This window comes from Dermacentor silvarum, chromosome 2, assembly GCF_013339745.2.
Source record: "Dermacentor silvarum isolate Dsil-2018 chromosome 2, BIME_Dsil_1.4, whole genome shotgun sequence".
Taxonomy (NCBI): Eukaryota; Metazoa; Arthropoda; class Arachnida; order Ixodida; family Ixodidae; genus Dermacentor; species Dermacentor silvarum.
In genome coordinates, this window is record NC_051155.1 from 75,736,340 (window position 1) to 75,750,909 (window position 14,570).

General features: G+C 49.6%; 1 protein-coding gene and 1 long non-coding RNA gene across 2 annotated transcripts in view; both read left to right on the plus strand.

Annotated features, from left to right (window-relative positions):
- Positions 1 to 14,570, plus strand: part of LOC119440990 (uncharacterized) — a 360,528-nt gene that overhangs the window by 117,470 nt on the left and 228,488 nt on the right. The window lies entirely within an intron of this gene.
- The window catches only part of LOC125943066 (uncharacterized), a 94,024-nt gene continuing 89,118 nt past the window's right edge, over positions 9,665 to 14,570 (plus strand). The window contains exon 1 of the long non-coding RNA XR_007465527.1: positions 9,665 to 9,783. This is a non-coding gene — a long non-coding RNA (uncharacterized LOC125943066). The remainder of the gene's footprint in view (positions 9,784 to 14,570) is intronic.

Consider the following 14,570-nt stretch of genomic DNA (forward strand, 5'->3'; position numbering starts at 1 on the left):
GAAACTCGGTACGGGCTCTGACGGAGTGGGCGGACATTTTCGTAGGTGATGATGCGGTGCTTGGCGACAGGGGTTTGTCGAGCTTTTGACGACGACGAGAAGCAGTCCTTGTATTGCAGGAGCAGAGCTTTTAGTTGTTCTTTCTTATGCCTGGGAAGGTTCTGATTGACGTCGAAAGTTGGTTCAGGTATTATAGTCGTCGTTGCAGGTGCACTGGAATCCGTGAAGGCGAAAGCACTGCTGGCTTGTACTATTTCGTCGATGTAGGCGACCGTGGTGCCTTTGTTAATGTGCTTGTATTCAGGGCTGAAGTTCGTGAGCATCACTCTTGCTTTCCCTTCACGTAGCTCAGCTATGCCTCTAGCGACGCAAATTTCACGATCAAGCAGTAAGTGATGATCGCCCTCGATGACGCCCTCCATGTCTGCAGGCAATTCGGTACCGACGGAAATCATTACGCTGGAGCGAGGCGGAACGGTGACTTGTTCTTCAAGCACATTCAAGGCATGGTAACTTATGCTTGTATCCGGTGGTATCGCGTTGTGCGTTGAAAGCGTTATCGACTTAGATCTTAAGTCGATGACTGCACCGTATTGGTTTAGAAAGTCCATGCCTAGGATGACATCCCTGGAGCAGTGCTGCAGGATTACGAAGCTCGCCGGGTTTTGTTTACCGTGACTCGGGCTGTGCAGATTCCAGCCGGCGTTACTAGGTGGCCTCCCGCTGTCCGGATATCGGGTCCTTGCCAGGCCGTCTTCACCTTCTTTAACATGGCGGCGAACGCGCCACTGAAGACGGAATAGTCGGCGCCAGTGTCGACGAGAGCGGTGACGTTATGACCATCGATGAGCACGTCTAAGTCGGTAGACCCTCGTCTAGCATTACGGTTAAGTCGTGGCGTCGGATCACGGCTGCGTCGGCTTGCTCCGCTGCTGCTACGTCGCGTCGGCCGTACTTCTTGCGGCGGCGAAGTGCTGTCAAGGCTGTTGCTAGGCGGCGTGCTGATATCTCGTCGTGATGATTCGCGAATCGTCGTCGTCGTCGTCGGCGGCGGCGGTGGAGGATCTTCGGCATTGTGTCGTACAGCAACCGCACCTCCATCGGTTGCTGCCTTTAGTTTCCCGGGTAAGGGCTGGGAGATCGGCCCCGGGTGGGACCGTTGTACTGACGGCGATGCGGCGAGATGTAGCGGCCTGGTGACGGCGAGCGTGAGGATCGTCGTGGTTGCCACTGGGCTGCGGCGAGGTAGTCGGCGATGTCGCTCGGTCGTTCACCTCGATCGGGACGCGGCGCGCTGACGGGGAACCCTCGTAGGCCCATCTCGCGGTATGGGCATCGGCGGTAGACATGGCCGGCTTCCCCGCAGTGATAGCAGAGCGGGCGGTGGTCGGGGGCGCGCCAAATGTCCGTCTTCCTCTGGTAGCTGTGCTGGGCGACGGGCGGGCGTGCTGGCGGCGGCGGCGGTGGACGACGGAACTGCGGCGTTACGGGGCCCTGGAGCGAGCGCGGAGGAGGGCCTTGACGACGGGCGACGGCGGCGTAGGTCAGCGCTTCCGGCTGGGGTTGCGGCGATTGTGGCTGCACATCGGTAACTCCAAGTGAGCGCTGAACTTCGTCTTTGACGACGTCGGCGATAGATGCCACGTGAGGCTGCGACCTGGGAAAGAGCTTATGCAGCTCCTCGCGAACGACCGCTCTGATGGTCTCGCGCAGGTCGTCGGCGCCTAGCGCTTGAGCGTCGGCGTAGTTGGTAAGGGCACGGCGGTTGTATTGCCTGACGCGCATTTCAAGCGTCTTCTCGATCGTTGTAGACTCGGAAAGAAATTCGGCGACAGTCTTGGGCGGGTTGCGCATCAATCCGGCGAATAGTTGGTCTTTGACACCCCGCATCAAGAACCGAACTTTCTTTTCCTCAGACATATCGGGGTCGGCGTGGCGGAAGAGGCGAGTCATCTCCTCCGTGAAGATCGCGATATTCTCGTTCGGCAATTGCACTCTGGTTTCTAATAAAACTTCGGCCCTTTCCTTTCGCACGACATTCGTGAAGGTCCTCACGAAGTTCTCACGAAATAGGTCCCACGTCACCAGGGTGGTCTCTCTGTTCTCAAACCAGGTCCGAGCAGCGTCATCCAATGAAAAATATACATGGCGCAGCTTGTCGTCGTCGCTCCATTTGTTGAACGTCGCGGTCCTCTCATATGTCTCCAGCCAGGTTTCAGGGTCTTCAGCCGATGATCCACGAAAGGTCAGTGGCTCCCGAGGTTGTTGCAGCAGGATGGGGGACGCTGGTGCTGCCATTATTGTCGTTGACTTGGCCTTGATTGCTGTGGCATTTTCGGGAAGAAGTCCGTACTCCGGCAGAAGTCCTTGCTGCCTACGGCTAGCTCGCTGGTCCTTGGCGACGTTGGCGTTGTCCTCTGGCTTCGGGCTTGTATCGCGGCTTTGCGGGGGCGTTCGGTGCATGAACGAACTAGCACCTCCACCAGAGCGTCGGTGGAGGTGCTAACATAAGCGTCGGTGAAAACAGGCAACGGAAAGAAGCATCGATAACGTTCGAGAAACTTCCGATACATGCAGGCGCGTCCTGCGCCATGCGATAACGGTTAACATTTGTGAGCCGGTGAAGAGCTGTCACCGGTGAAAGATAAACAAGTACACGTGGCAATACAACACCCTGCGGTCGTTGCATTCCTGTCAGGAATGCTATAAAACGCTCGCACGTGCATGCCGTTCGTGACGTGTAAGCAACGGGAGCGTAGCTTTAAAGAAAGAAAATACGAAGAATAAAAAGGATGGGGAGACGATCATTGTCCGGGGGCAAAATAAGTCCCAATGAGTAAAGAAATTTCGAAGAGTGGACAATTCCTGACGTAGCACCGGAACGAGCGACGCTATATAGTTTCGCTCACACGTACTCGCCGCAGGCGGGTCGAGTCACATGTAGGGCTGACCCCGACTGACCTGACTCCGTGTACATGCATCTCTTATTCAAGCGACTCGAGTCACTCAAGCCATTACTTACAAGTCGGCTGACCAAATCTGCCACGATGCACTCTGAGCCTTACCCGGCAACCTTTCTACCTGATTAGTATGGCGTTTGATGTAAGATTCTACACGTATTCTACGTAGTTTGCACTCCATATTGAAGTCACAAAGGTTTCCGTGGGTGTGGTCACAAAAACTTGTTTAGCACAGCCGTCGATGGTTACGAGCTTGAAGCTACACGGGCGAAGAACTCATAAAGGGTACTACTCATTATGCCTGCTCTTTGCTAAAACGCACGCTCACCTTTCTGCCGCGCAAGAAAGCTAGTCCTGAAACTATGGGATCGCACCAATAAATGTCAGATGCTGCCAGTAAATCTGATAAATGTTATCGCCGGCCTACGTGCTTTATTTGAATTGTGGTACTTCAATTTAGGTGAACGTTAATGAACCCCAGGTGGTCCAAATTAATCAGGAGTCCCCCACTACGGCATACCACATAATCAGATATTGGTTTTGGCACGTAAAACGCCATAAATGTTTTTTTTTAACAGCGAAGCTGTTAAGGGCTCACCTTTCGATCGTCGCGCCCAGCAATAGAAAAAAAATGTCGCAGTTTCACCCGAAAGGCGAAGCATCAATTGCGACAACAACTTAGTAGAGAGCTATACGGAGTAAGGATAGTAGTTTTATCAGCTGTATAAACTTGGACATGCAGCAGCACCAGCAACGCGCAGAAGTGTTGTCGACGCCGTCGCCGTTTTACCCGCATTCGCACCGAACGCGCGTGGCGTTGGTCACTGTTGCCAGGCCTCTGGGGCGGCTCGGAGGTTCTCGACGAGATCAGAACGGGAAACTCGTCGAGCGGCGTTAGAAGTCTTTACCACGTTCTCGCCTCGCAACGTTTTTAAATAAATACGCATTTGGTGCCGCACCTAAATGTCGCCTCCCCCCCCCCTCCCTCCCCTCCCCCCAGAGCCTTTCGCGCGACCGAAGAAGTCTCGTTTGCTAACTCTCTCTCTCTCTCTATATATATATATATATATATATGGTCATATGTAAAGGACGAAAGAGACGCTAATTCTGTAGGCCTTCAGGGAGCACGGCGCAGAAGGCGCGTTTGTTCTTCGCCGTGGTCGCTCCCCGTGAAAGCGGGCGTCCCTCGCGCCCTTTCACTCGCATACAGCGCCCGGCGCGCGGTGGCGATTTCATCGCTGTTGACGTCATACGGAACCCCACGGCGACGGCGACGCCGACGGCAGAAATCCTCTTTGAGTGTCCATATATTGCTATCGCAATAAAAACTCTAATTGACCATATGCTGTATGTGCGAGTCAAATGCAGCGAGGGCGAGGGACGCGCGCTTTCACGGGGAGCGATCGCACGGCGGAGAGCAAACGCGACTTACGTGCGAGTGAAAGCGCGCGATGGCGGGGGTCGCACGCTTTCACGGGTAGCAAACGCGAGTTCCCAGTGGGAAGGGAAGCGGTGGGCGAGGAGGGCATCGAGGCACCCTAGACTGTGCGTGTGTGTGCCCGCTCTCCCACTGCGGCGCCCTGCCGGCCTCTGTAGCCGACTCTCTCTGGGCTCTCGCCCTCCTGTCCCCTAACAGTGTCGACAACGGCGTTTTAGCCGTTCGTCACGTAGCCAGCGTTTTGACAGCGGTTGTGTGCGGTCACACAAACAACGCGCACAACTGTTGTCGACGGCGGCGGCGTTTGGCCCGCGTTCGCATCCGAACGCGCGCGGCGTTGGTGACATGTTCATGAAGAACGTGCCAACCTTTGCCTTACACCCTACGGCGGTGTACCGTAGGGCTGCTGAGCAAGAAGTCACGGGATCGAATCCCGGCCACGGCGGCCGCATTTCGCTGGGGGCGAAATAAGAAAACATCTGTGTACTTAGATTAGGTCACGCTAAAGAACGCCGGTGGTCCAATATTCCGGAGTCCCCCACTACGGCGTGCCTCATAATCAGATCGTGGTTTTGGTACGTAAAAGCCCATAATTTAATTTTTTTTCACGAAATATAAAGAAGAAAATTTAAAGAATTAAATATTTATATATATAAAGAATATATAAATATTTCATTTTTTTAATTTTTAGTAGTGACCATAAGGCCATGGTCCCTGCGGTCACTAAATAAATGAAAACCACCGGATCATATATATTTCTCATTCTTTATTAGTTCAAATAACCAATTACACCATCACATCCTAATAGTCATAATTGGAAATAAGTAATTCCCACCATAGTAGAGCTTCGCTGGTCTTCCACCTCCACCCCAGTGGAAGGGCTGACAGTTTTTTTTTCTTTTTTTTTAATTTGAATTGTGTGGTGACGAAGAGGGGGCGCAATCATCACATTCTGTCGCTTGGCTGTCGAAGTGAAGAAGACGACAATATGCATGCTCCTCGCGCTAGGCCGAGCTCGCGCTAGTTTAGAACGGACCAGCGCTGCTGGAGGTTGGTATGCTCGCCGTTGTCAACGGACACCATAGGTAATGTAATTCCTGCTTGTCTGTTCCAGTGGACACTGCAACGCAGTCCTCGGATCGCATAATTCAGATAGCGCTGCCGAGGTCTCTGTCCCTACAAGTGCCACGTCGACTTTCAAAAGCGTCGACCTGAGTGAGGACTACGATCAGTACTCCTTCTAGGACGACGTCAGGCTCGCACCGGACGTCAGTCCCGTGCCTCTCCCAAGTGAGTAGCGGCTTCGATGGGCGTGTTTACAACGGTCTAGTCACGCTTCATTTCGCGAACGAACCGTTTGCGACCCATGGCGATGTCGTGAGCTACGAACGTACTGGTGAACCTCGGCAAATGGCGCTGCCGTTTTTTGATCAACGGGGGGCGATCGAGGGAAGGCTCAGCCTGGAGGCAACGTTTCGTCGAACCCATTTTGTGGTATTTTAATAGCGCAGCTTTTTAAGGCGAGGCCTAATGGTGTCAACCGTGAAAATTTGGGCCGATCCTGCGGAAATGCAGAAACTGTCCAAGCGCAAGCATTCGATGGCAGCCACCTGGTTGAGGAGGTCTATATATATATACACCGCGCCCGTATTGGGCACGTACCCATGTGAACTATAGCGAAGATGAGCCTGGCTATGTCTAGTTTAGCATGGTTGGGACCACTTAAGCTTAGTCAGTCAACGATAGCCAATTCATAGCCAATCAATAGCTAATTGATAATCGATGAATTATCAATAAATTCCGGGGAAAATTCTGGGGATGACGTGGTAGTGCTTCGCCTAGCCCAAATACGTGGCCAATACCTTGCGATAGCCAATCGGTAGTCAATCAATAGGTAATCGATAATCGATAAATAATCAAATATTTCGCGAAAAGCATAACCTGTATGGCCAGGAAAAGGGGGGTGCCGATCAGCTCCGCTGTTTCGTTAGCTTTGCGCCACTAGTGCAACCTACTGTAATTTCTGGGGGAGCAGGCGGGTGTGATCGCGCTGTCCACATTTGCCTGAAATGGGTTGCGCTGGCGCTAAAAAGCGCGCTTCCGCTACGCCACAGCCCTCTAGTCAGTACTAAAGCGCTTCTACCCTTTTCTTCAAAAACCCCGCCGCGGTGACTCAATGGCTATCGAGTTCTGCGATTTAGCACAAGGTCACGGGTTCGATTACCAGCCATGGCTGCCGCATTCTCACGGAGACGCAATGCAAGAGCACTCCTGTATTTAGATTCAGGTGCACGGTAAATGACCCCAGGCGGCCAACATTAATCCGCAGGCCTCCACTACGACGTTTCTCATAACCCGCTGTGGAGTCTCGGGACTGTTCAAGTCCGCAATATTTGCTTATTTTGCCTCCAAAAAGCTAGCATAGGTGCCCGACACACCGCTCACACTTTTGTAGGGAAGCCTAAGGCGATGCCGATGTGGCCGTAGGTGTTGCCGCAAGGCAGCGCGCCGCGGGACTCCACGCCAAGAGAAAACCTCGTTAGGTTGGGTCTACTGGCATGAAAACAACTGTGGTAAGACACCAAACGAGAGGTAATGATTGAATAAACGCCCACGCCTCACTTATTAGTAATTCGCTACATTGGTTCTCTACGTAGCAAACCCCTGCAGCCTATATTTACAAGCCTTAGATAGTGACTGCGAGAACGTCAATGGCACGTACCCGCAGAACGTAGACGTGTAGGGAGCTCCAGAAGAAGAAAGTTATGCTCCTATAAGGCGCGAAGAGTGCTTCTTCAGAGAGAATAGTTTATTCAGCCCATAGGCCGGAGCTTTTGTTTTCACAGTGTCATTAAGCCAAGTGTCATTTCACAGCCTCTAAGCCACGTGATCTGAAGGAGAGAGATGTGGCTTCGGGGGAATCGTCAAGAGAGGTGGGATGCAGTGTTGTATACTGGTACCTGTCTTTTAACTACGGGGCGTTCTCACAAGGTGTATGTAAATGAGAAGTCCCCGCAGTGACGGCAGGCTATAGGGAGGTGGGGGGGGGGGGGGGGAGCCTCGTGGCCTTGTAAACGGGCGCATTGCAGGTGGATGGATGGACGCTATGAGCGTCCCCTTTGAAACGGGGCGGTGTATTGCGGCACCAAGCTATTTTTCTTATTTCGCCTGTCTTATCTATCTTTTACAGCGTAACTTGTTATAGGCTCATTCCAATAGCCGTTTCGGGTCGCGATGATGCCGCCGCAGCAATAAGTACCCGCTCTCCTCCGGGATCAAAACCAGGCCCGCTACGTGGCAGGCGGATACTCTACCACTGAGCCACGCTAGCGCTTGCTATCCGAGAGCGGGAAAGGCGCTACCCATCGGCGATGGAAGGCATGGGCTTGCACGCGCGACAGCGTCCTATGCAGGCCGCGTCAGGCGCGTTGCATTGGGAGCGAATATGACCGCCGTAGTTGCATTGTTGTTAATAAAACTGCGCAAGAAAACGAAGACACAAGACGGAAAACACACACGACACCACGAGCGCAGTTTCCTTCTTGTGTTTTCCTTCTTGTGTCTTCGTTTTCTTGCGCAGTTTATAAACGTCTAAAAGCTATGAACCAACTAGCCCACCAGAACGTCCTACTAAATTGCATTGTTGGCCGCTTGACTGGGCCGAAAGGCGCTAGCCATCGGCGATGGAACACGTCGGCGTGCACGCGCGACGGCGTCCCAAGCGCGTTCCTGACACATTCACTTAAATTACTAGGTAGTACTATCGAAATGCTCGTCTAGCTTATTCTGTGACTGTGCTGCGTGTGCAGCGCAGGCCTGGCATTGTTTTAAGACAAAACATTCCCGATGAGGATGAAGAGTTACTGGCATCCTCTTTAAAACCGGGCGGTGACAAATAGCCACCTGGCCTGCTTGATTTAATCAAGCTCCCAGTGCTACCTTAGAGAGACATCTAGCTTTCACATCCTCCGTCTTTAATTTCGGGACGACAAAATACTCGCAAGAGCGCTCGCCTGATCAGTGTCTGTCGTATATAGGCTCCATAAAACATGTCTCGCGCTCTTTCTTGATAATGGCTTGTAGTGGGAGTGCTTTATTGGTGATTCGGCGTCGCAGCAATCAGCCACCGGTCGGTCACCAAGACCATTCGGCGCTGGCGCACCAGAGGTGCCGTCGTAGTCTCTTCGCTTTTGACGGAGCGCTCTTCTGCTGAGCCCTTGGTGGAGGTTCGGCGAGGGTCGGTTCCGCCCCCGCTGTCAGCACTACGCGGCTGGCTGCAGCAGCTCAGCTTCGGGAGCATCGTCATCACCAAGCCAGAGGTATTGCGCTTGATAATATCGATCCGAGAGAAGAAAAAAAATGTGCTGCGTTGTCCAACAAACGTCATTCGCTTTCGAAGGTATGCGATGTGCTAACCTGCGCTGTTTAAGAGTAATGAAAAGTTCGTTGCTGATTGTTGTAACTTCAAACACCGGCATTCGCTTGTTTTGTAAATTGGGCTTCTTAATACTAAACCGCAAGAATGTTTTCTATTTTTCTTTATTTTTCTCTTAGACTCTCAGACTGTTGCCACTTAGCAAATAAAATATAATAATGATAATAAACCTCGTGCGTATGTGTGAAAGCTGTTAACTTGGCGGTGAAGCTCCGTGTTTGTATGTTATAACGTTTTTAAAAATTTGCAGTTGTGGGGACGTCCCACATACATGTCGGCTCACAATCTGAAAGAACTGCGTACAAAGAGTATACATGGCGTTTCTGGCGGTTCACGCTCCCTGCACAAACTGCAGTTCAATATCTGGAGGCATGTCCACACTGACACATTCGCGGCGTATCTCGTACCGCGAACTACGCTGCTGTGACGAATACACTGCTAACATTGTTGCCTATCTGCATGCAGGAAGACCGCATCTGCACGATGACTGACACAACTCAATGGACTCCGCTCCTGTCATTGTGCACGGAACCCAAGCCAGTCGAATTCCCGCAGATCATTCCAAATAAGTAAGCTCCCGAGGCCTCTAGATGTCTGCTAGACATTACTGAACTTTTTCGTCGCTTCGTGCGGCTATATAACAGGATCTTATAACAGCCTTCCACTGCCATTTCATACCGCCAGCACCTTCAATGTTGCCACTGATTAGCACCTATAGTACGCTGCACGTAATAAGCAGAGGCAAACTATGTAGTGCGAGATCGGTGAGAGCGTAGCCAGTATTTCTGTGACCTGTGTTGCAGCTCCAAGGTGGCAGCCGTCCGCTGTAATGACAGTGACCGCGAGCTGTTCTCCCTTGGTAGTTGCCCAACCGAGGAGAGGCTGGTGCGCGTGCTCCGTCTGCGCCAACAGGACGTTCGCTGGCACACCACCCGACTCACCCTGGCACGGTACGTACGCCACGCATGCGCATCGCTGTCCGCCACTTAATCTCGCGGAGATCTATGCCGCTGACAGCGCATCCGCACGACGGACCGAATTTTTCGGCACCAACAACATCCCTAAATAAGCAAGACAATAGGAACGTTGGTCACGGATTTCCGTCCGTCCGCGCCTCGCCTCTGGAAGAAAAGTGAACGAAACACGATCACAACTTGGCAGGCGAAGCCACGACCTCCACATCGCTGTCCGCCACTTAATCTCGCGGAGATCTATGCCGCTGACAGCGCATCCGCACGACGGACCGAATTTTTCGGCACCAACAACATCCCTAAATAAGCAAGACAATAGGAACGTTGGTCACGGATTTCCGTCCGTCCGCGCCTCGCCTCTGGAAGAAAAGTGAAAGAAACACGATCACAACTTGGCAGCCGAAGCCACGACCTCCGCATGACGCGTCCAGTGTTAACAGTTTAGCTACGGCGACTGGCAGTCCCTCCGTCCAATTTCTAGGGACCAGTGGTGCGCCACCTCGAGCAATAGAGAGGCATGTATATTTCGCTTAAAATCATTAAAAAAGAATTTGTGGTCTTATTTTGCTCCAATTCCGCGGAAAGATATCATTTTATGGTCCGGAGCGTGCAATGCAACATTTGCACAGTTGCTTGCCGGGTTTTCAAGAAAGAAAATTCGAAGTTTGCTTCGTCTATGGGGAAGTTAGCTGCTGCCAAGACTGCACTAGCATAAACTTGTGCCATCGCCTGTCCACACGTGCGGAAAGCAGCATTTCTGGGAGGGTTGTCGCGTGCTTGGGGAGCGGGCAACCGCCACAACCATCCCGGAATGGCTTCTTTCCACAGCTCCGCCAGGCGACGGCATAAGTTTATGCTATAGCGTAGTCTTGGTATAGCAGCTAGCTTCCCCATAAACAAAGACAACTTTGAGTATTGTTTTTAAAAACCCGGCAAGTAACTGTTAAAGAATAATCCGCACCATAAAATGCGATGTTTCGGCGAAATTTGAACAAGATCAAAGCAACAGTAAGCGGAAGATGTTTGTCTACTCTTTCAAGCAACGTATGCACGTCCTCTATGAAGGGGAAGAACAATATCGCATTAAAGAAGCCGTAGTGGCTAACCACACACGTCTCACATAAAAGTGTTCAATGACGCCAAATGTACAACGTTGCGAGCTACTTGCTCGATATTCACACGCCACATTCCAAATCACACTTCACGAGTAATTGTCGGTTAAAAACTAATTAGGTGTTCCCTCTCATATTGATCACGACTGATATGTGCATTAAATCTTGCCAGGCCGGCAGAGATAGCCGACGCCATTTTATGACTGTGGCGGAGCATGGTGAACCCCCTTTGAACCGTAGTCATCATGTAGTCATCAGGTGCAGGTATTTCACGTCAAGGTTCAAATGGTAGAGCATGCGGGGGTTGTCGGTTCGGCACTCACCAGCGAAAAATTGTCTTTTCTTTCCCTTCCCCTTTAAGAATATCAAGCTTATCGCAGATTCATATCTCATTCTTAATTCACTGAACATTTCAATTAAACTTAACTTCCCCAGAGCCTTCCTTGGCATCGTTATCTGTTGGCCTCGAAAAATGCCTGATCTCGCACCCCGTGCAATTGGGAAGCTATATTAAGACATCGGAAGCAACAGAGGCGTCGTGACTAATTGAGCCCGGAAAGCTTGGTTACAGCGTATAAACGCCTGCTGAGCAGGCGAGCAAGGGTCCGGAGCTTCACAATGTCGAGCTTTCTTTTTAATGCGACAGTTGATCAAAAGCTGTTCCATTGTGCATTCACCAGTCATTGGTGTGACATAGCATGACGTATTCCGTTTCAGCAAAGGCGCGTCTATCTTGACGCGCTAGTCGCCATCGCCAGATAAACGATCTCCGTCCCTATATGCCACAAGCTTTTATTATTATTTTGTATCATTAGAATTTTTTATTAATATTCAAACAGTATTTTTTTTATTCGTCTATGACTAATTACGTGTTCCGCCTTTTCTGGTAGATTTATGGTAGAGGCTGAAATTACCTGTATGAGAAAACGCTATGTTCAGGTAGCTAATTAAAGGTATTCACTAACGTTTACAATTTTTCACAATAGGTCACACATTGTAATAGTGAAATTGAAACCAAGCAGTAGTGAAATCACGGCTACTTGCATAAATCTTATGACTGTCACCACTTCCAAGATATTGTCCTCCGAATCTGCTAAATCAATGGATTGGCCTACTAGTTAGGGATGTCCCTTGGAATGGTTAAGGAGTCATTCCACATTTTTCGAAGACCCGGAAAGGAATGGTGGCACCAGTCTGGCAAACGGAATGAGAATGGAACGGTGGGAGCCCGAGATTCCGAAATGGAGTTGGAATCACACAATCCCGATGCGCGAAGTATTTAGATTTAGTGACACTAAAAAACATCTTCCCATTAGACTAATCTACGATCAAACAATTTATAACATTTCTCTTTTTTTTACACAATGCGGATATTTCACTATCTACTTATCGAATGTGTTGAATATCGTCTTGTTCACTATGAACCGGAACACGAATATTCGAGATTTCTCATGACCCGCAAATGTTTCTTCATTACACTGTTGAAGTGCATTTAAAGACAGAGACATTCAAGTTTACTTCTTAACTTTTAAAGCAACGCTTTCTTAGGGAACTCTACCGGACCGTGTTTGCTGGGTGCTGCTGGTGCTGTCCTGCTGATTAGCTCAACATTAGCAAAATATTTAATTACGTGCCCGATGGTGTGATCGAACCTCTGTCCCCACCTCAACAGCCTGATTCTCTATTTATACCACAATACCGTTGTTTTTTCTCGTTATTGCCTTTCTTTTACTGAACAGGCAATCGCACAATGTTAGAATACATCAGGCTTTTTTGTGGCTGACAGGTATTAAAACTTCCTCAGCTCTACCAAACCATCAAGCATGGTAATTCACTCTGGCAGATCGGGTTGATTCCTTAACACCACCCGAACTATGAAACGCATTCTCAGTGAAACTAATAGCACGCATACTTCTATCGTTGCCAACGCCAACTAAAGCTCTGTGCGATGATCGCCCTGTGTGTCAGATTCCGTAGCACGGGTGCGAGAGGCCACGTGTGCGCGCGCTAGATATATTAAGGGCAAAAACACACAAATTAAACGGGCAAATTTATTGCGCTGAATAACCGCTTAACGAAAGCTTCACATCGATTCTAGGATGTGCTTTGAATCTTAATATATATATATATATATATATATATATATATATTATTGTTGGTGTTTAGCTACTGTCATTTTACTAATAGTTATGGACTTTGTATTATTTCCAGTTTGTACTTTATTTACTTTGCCTAATATTGTTACGTAGTAGTGACGCTTAAGAAAACAGTCGTAAAACTGTGTCTGAAGAAACTGATTCTTTATTGGGCGAACCTGTGCCCACAAAAGCAAGCTACACTCGAAGCACAACGAAAGCGGCGAACACAGTCGGCGGTCGTCGAAATCTCATCAGCGGCGAAACGCGTCGGCTTTTATACCTGAGTCATCGAAGGTTCCCGATTAATCCCTGATGCCCGCGGGTCTTCCAGAAAGTTCTAGACAATTCGCGTCGGTCATACAATCAGATAACATGAGGGTCGGTGAAAAGAGGTAACGGAAAGCAGCATCGATAACGTTCTAGAAACTTCCGATACAGGCGCGTCCTGCGCAGAGCGATAACGATAACATTTGTTAGCCGGTGAAGAGCTGTCACCGGTGAAAGATAAACAAGTACACGTGGCAATATTCCACTTAGTGATTACTACATTGCTGTTTTTCGTTATATATTAGCACAAATGTATATTTTCTTTCAGCTACATGCTCTGGGACCTCCTTCTGTATACTTATGTAAGCATGTATTCCACCACCGAAAGAAATAAACTCAAACTGAAGGAGTTCAGTTGACAAGAATTATTCTTATTAGAAAGAGCGTGTCTGACCTACGACAACGGAATGCAAGCCAGAAATGGCCACTTCGCAAGCGGTTGCACTCGGTGCGAGTCCGCGGTGATTTGCGAAGCACGCCATGTTTTTTTTCCCCAACACTGTCGAATAAGCAGAAGCCGCGATAACAGGCGGTCAAAGACAGGTGGGCTGGAAAATGGTGCCCGTTAAACTGGCAGTAAATTTGAAACAAAAAAAGGCAGCAGGCTGCAGCAATTCCTTGGGCTCTGAACTCATTTACTGCAACAGCAGCATTCTCCTTGAAGATTACCATCTTAGTTTTGCTTGCCTCCCTTTTCCTCAAATAAGTGCGCTTAACCACTAAGGGGAGACACGATGTCAGATTATTTAGCAAGGATTAGAGGCAACAACGCCCTGAAGAGATAAGATGCCACAAAACGGGTGTTGGTGCTTGTGCGAAAAAATACGTAACATTATTTGTTACGTTGTGAAGACTTCAAAAACACGTTGTTTATTTTTATTGGCACTTTTTTTGTAGGGGTGCGGCCATGGGAAAATGTAACTGGAGCCACCGCCAAAGTATTCAGTAGCGCATTTTGAGGACAGATAAATGGGAATGTTGGGCTAACTTTGTGATTTCTGCTAAGCAGACGTGGACTTCATTACTGCTCATTCGCAACTTCGCATTTGCGGTATGTGTCCTGACCGAATAAATATAACGTTGATTATTGAACCTTTAAAAAAACAAAAAAACTAGGTTGCCACACTTAATCACATGTTATGGGAATGTCAGGACATAACAAACAATTCGGGCAGTGCCGACACCTCCG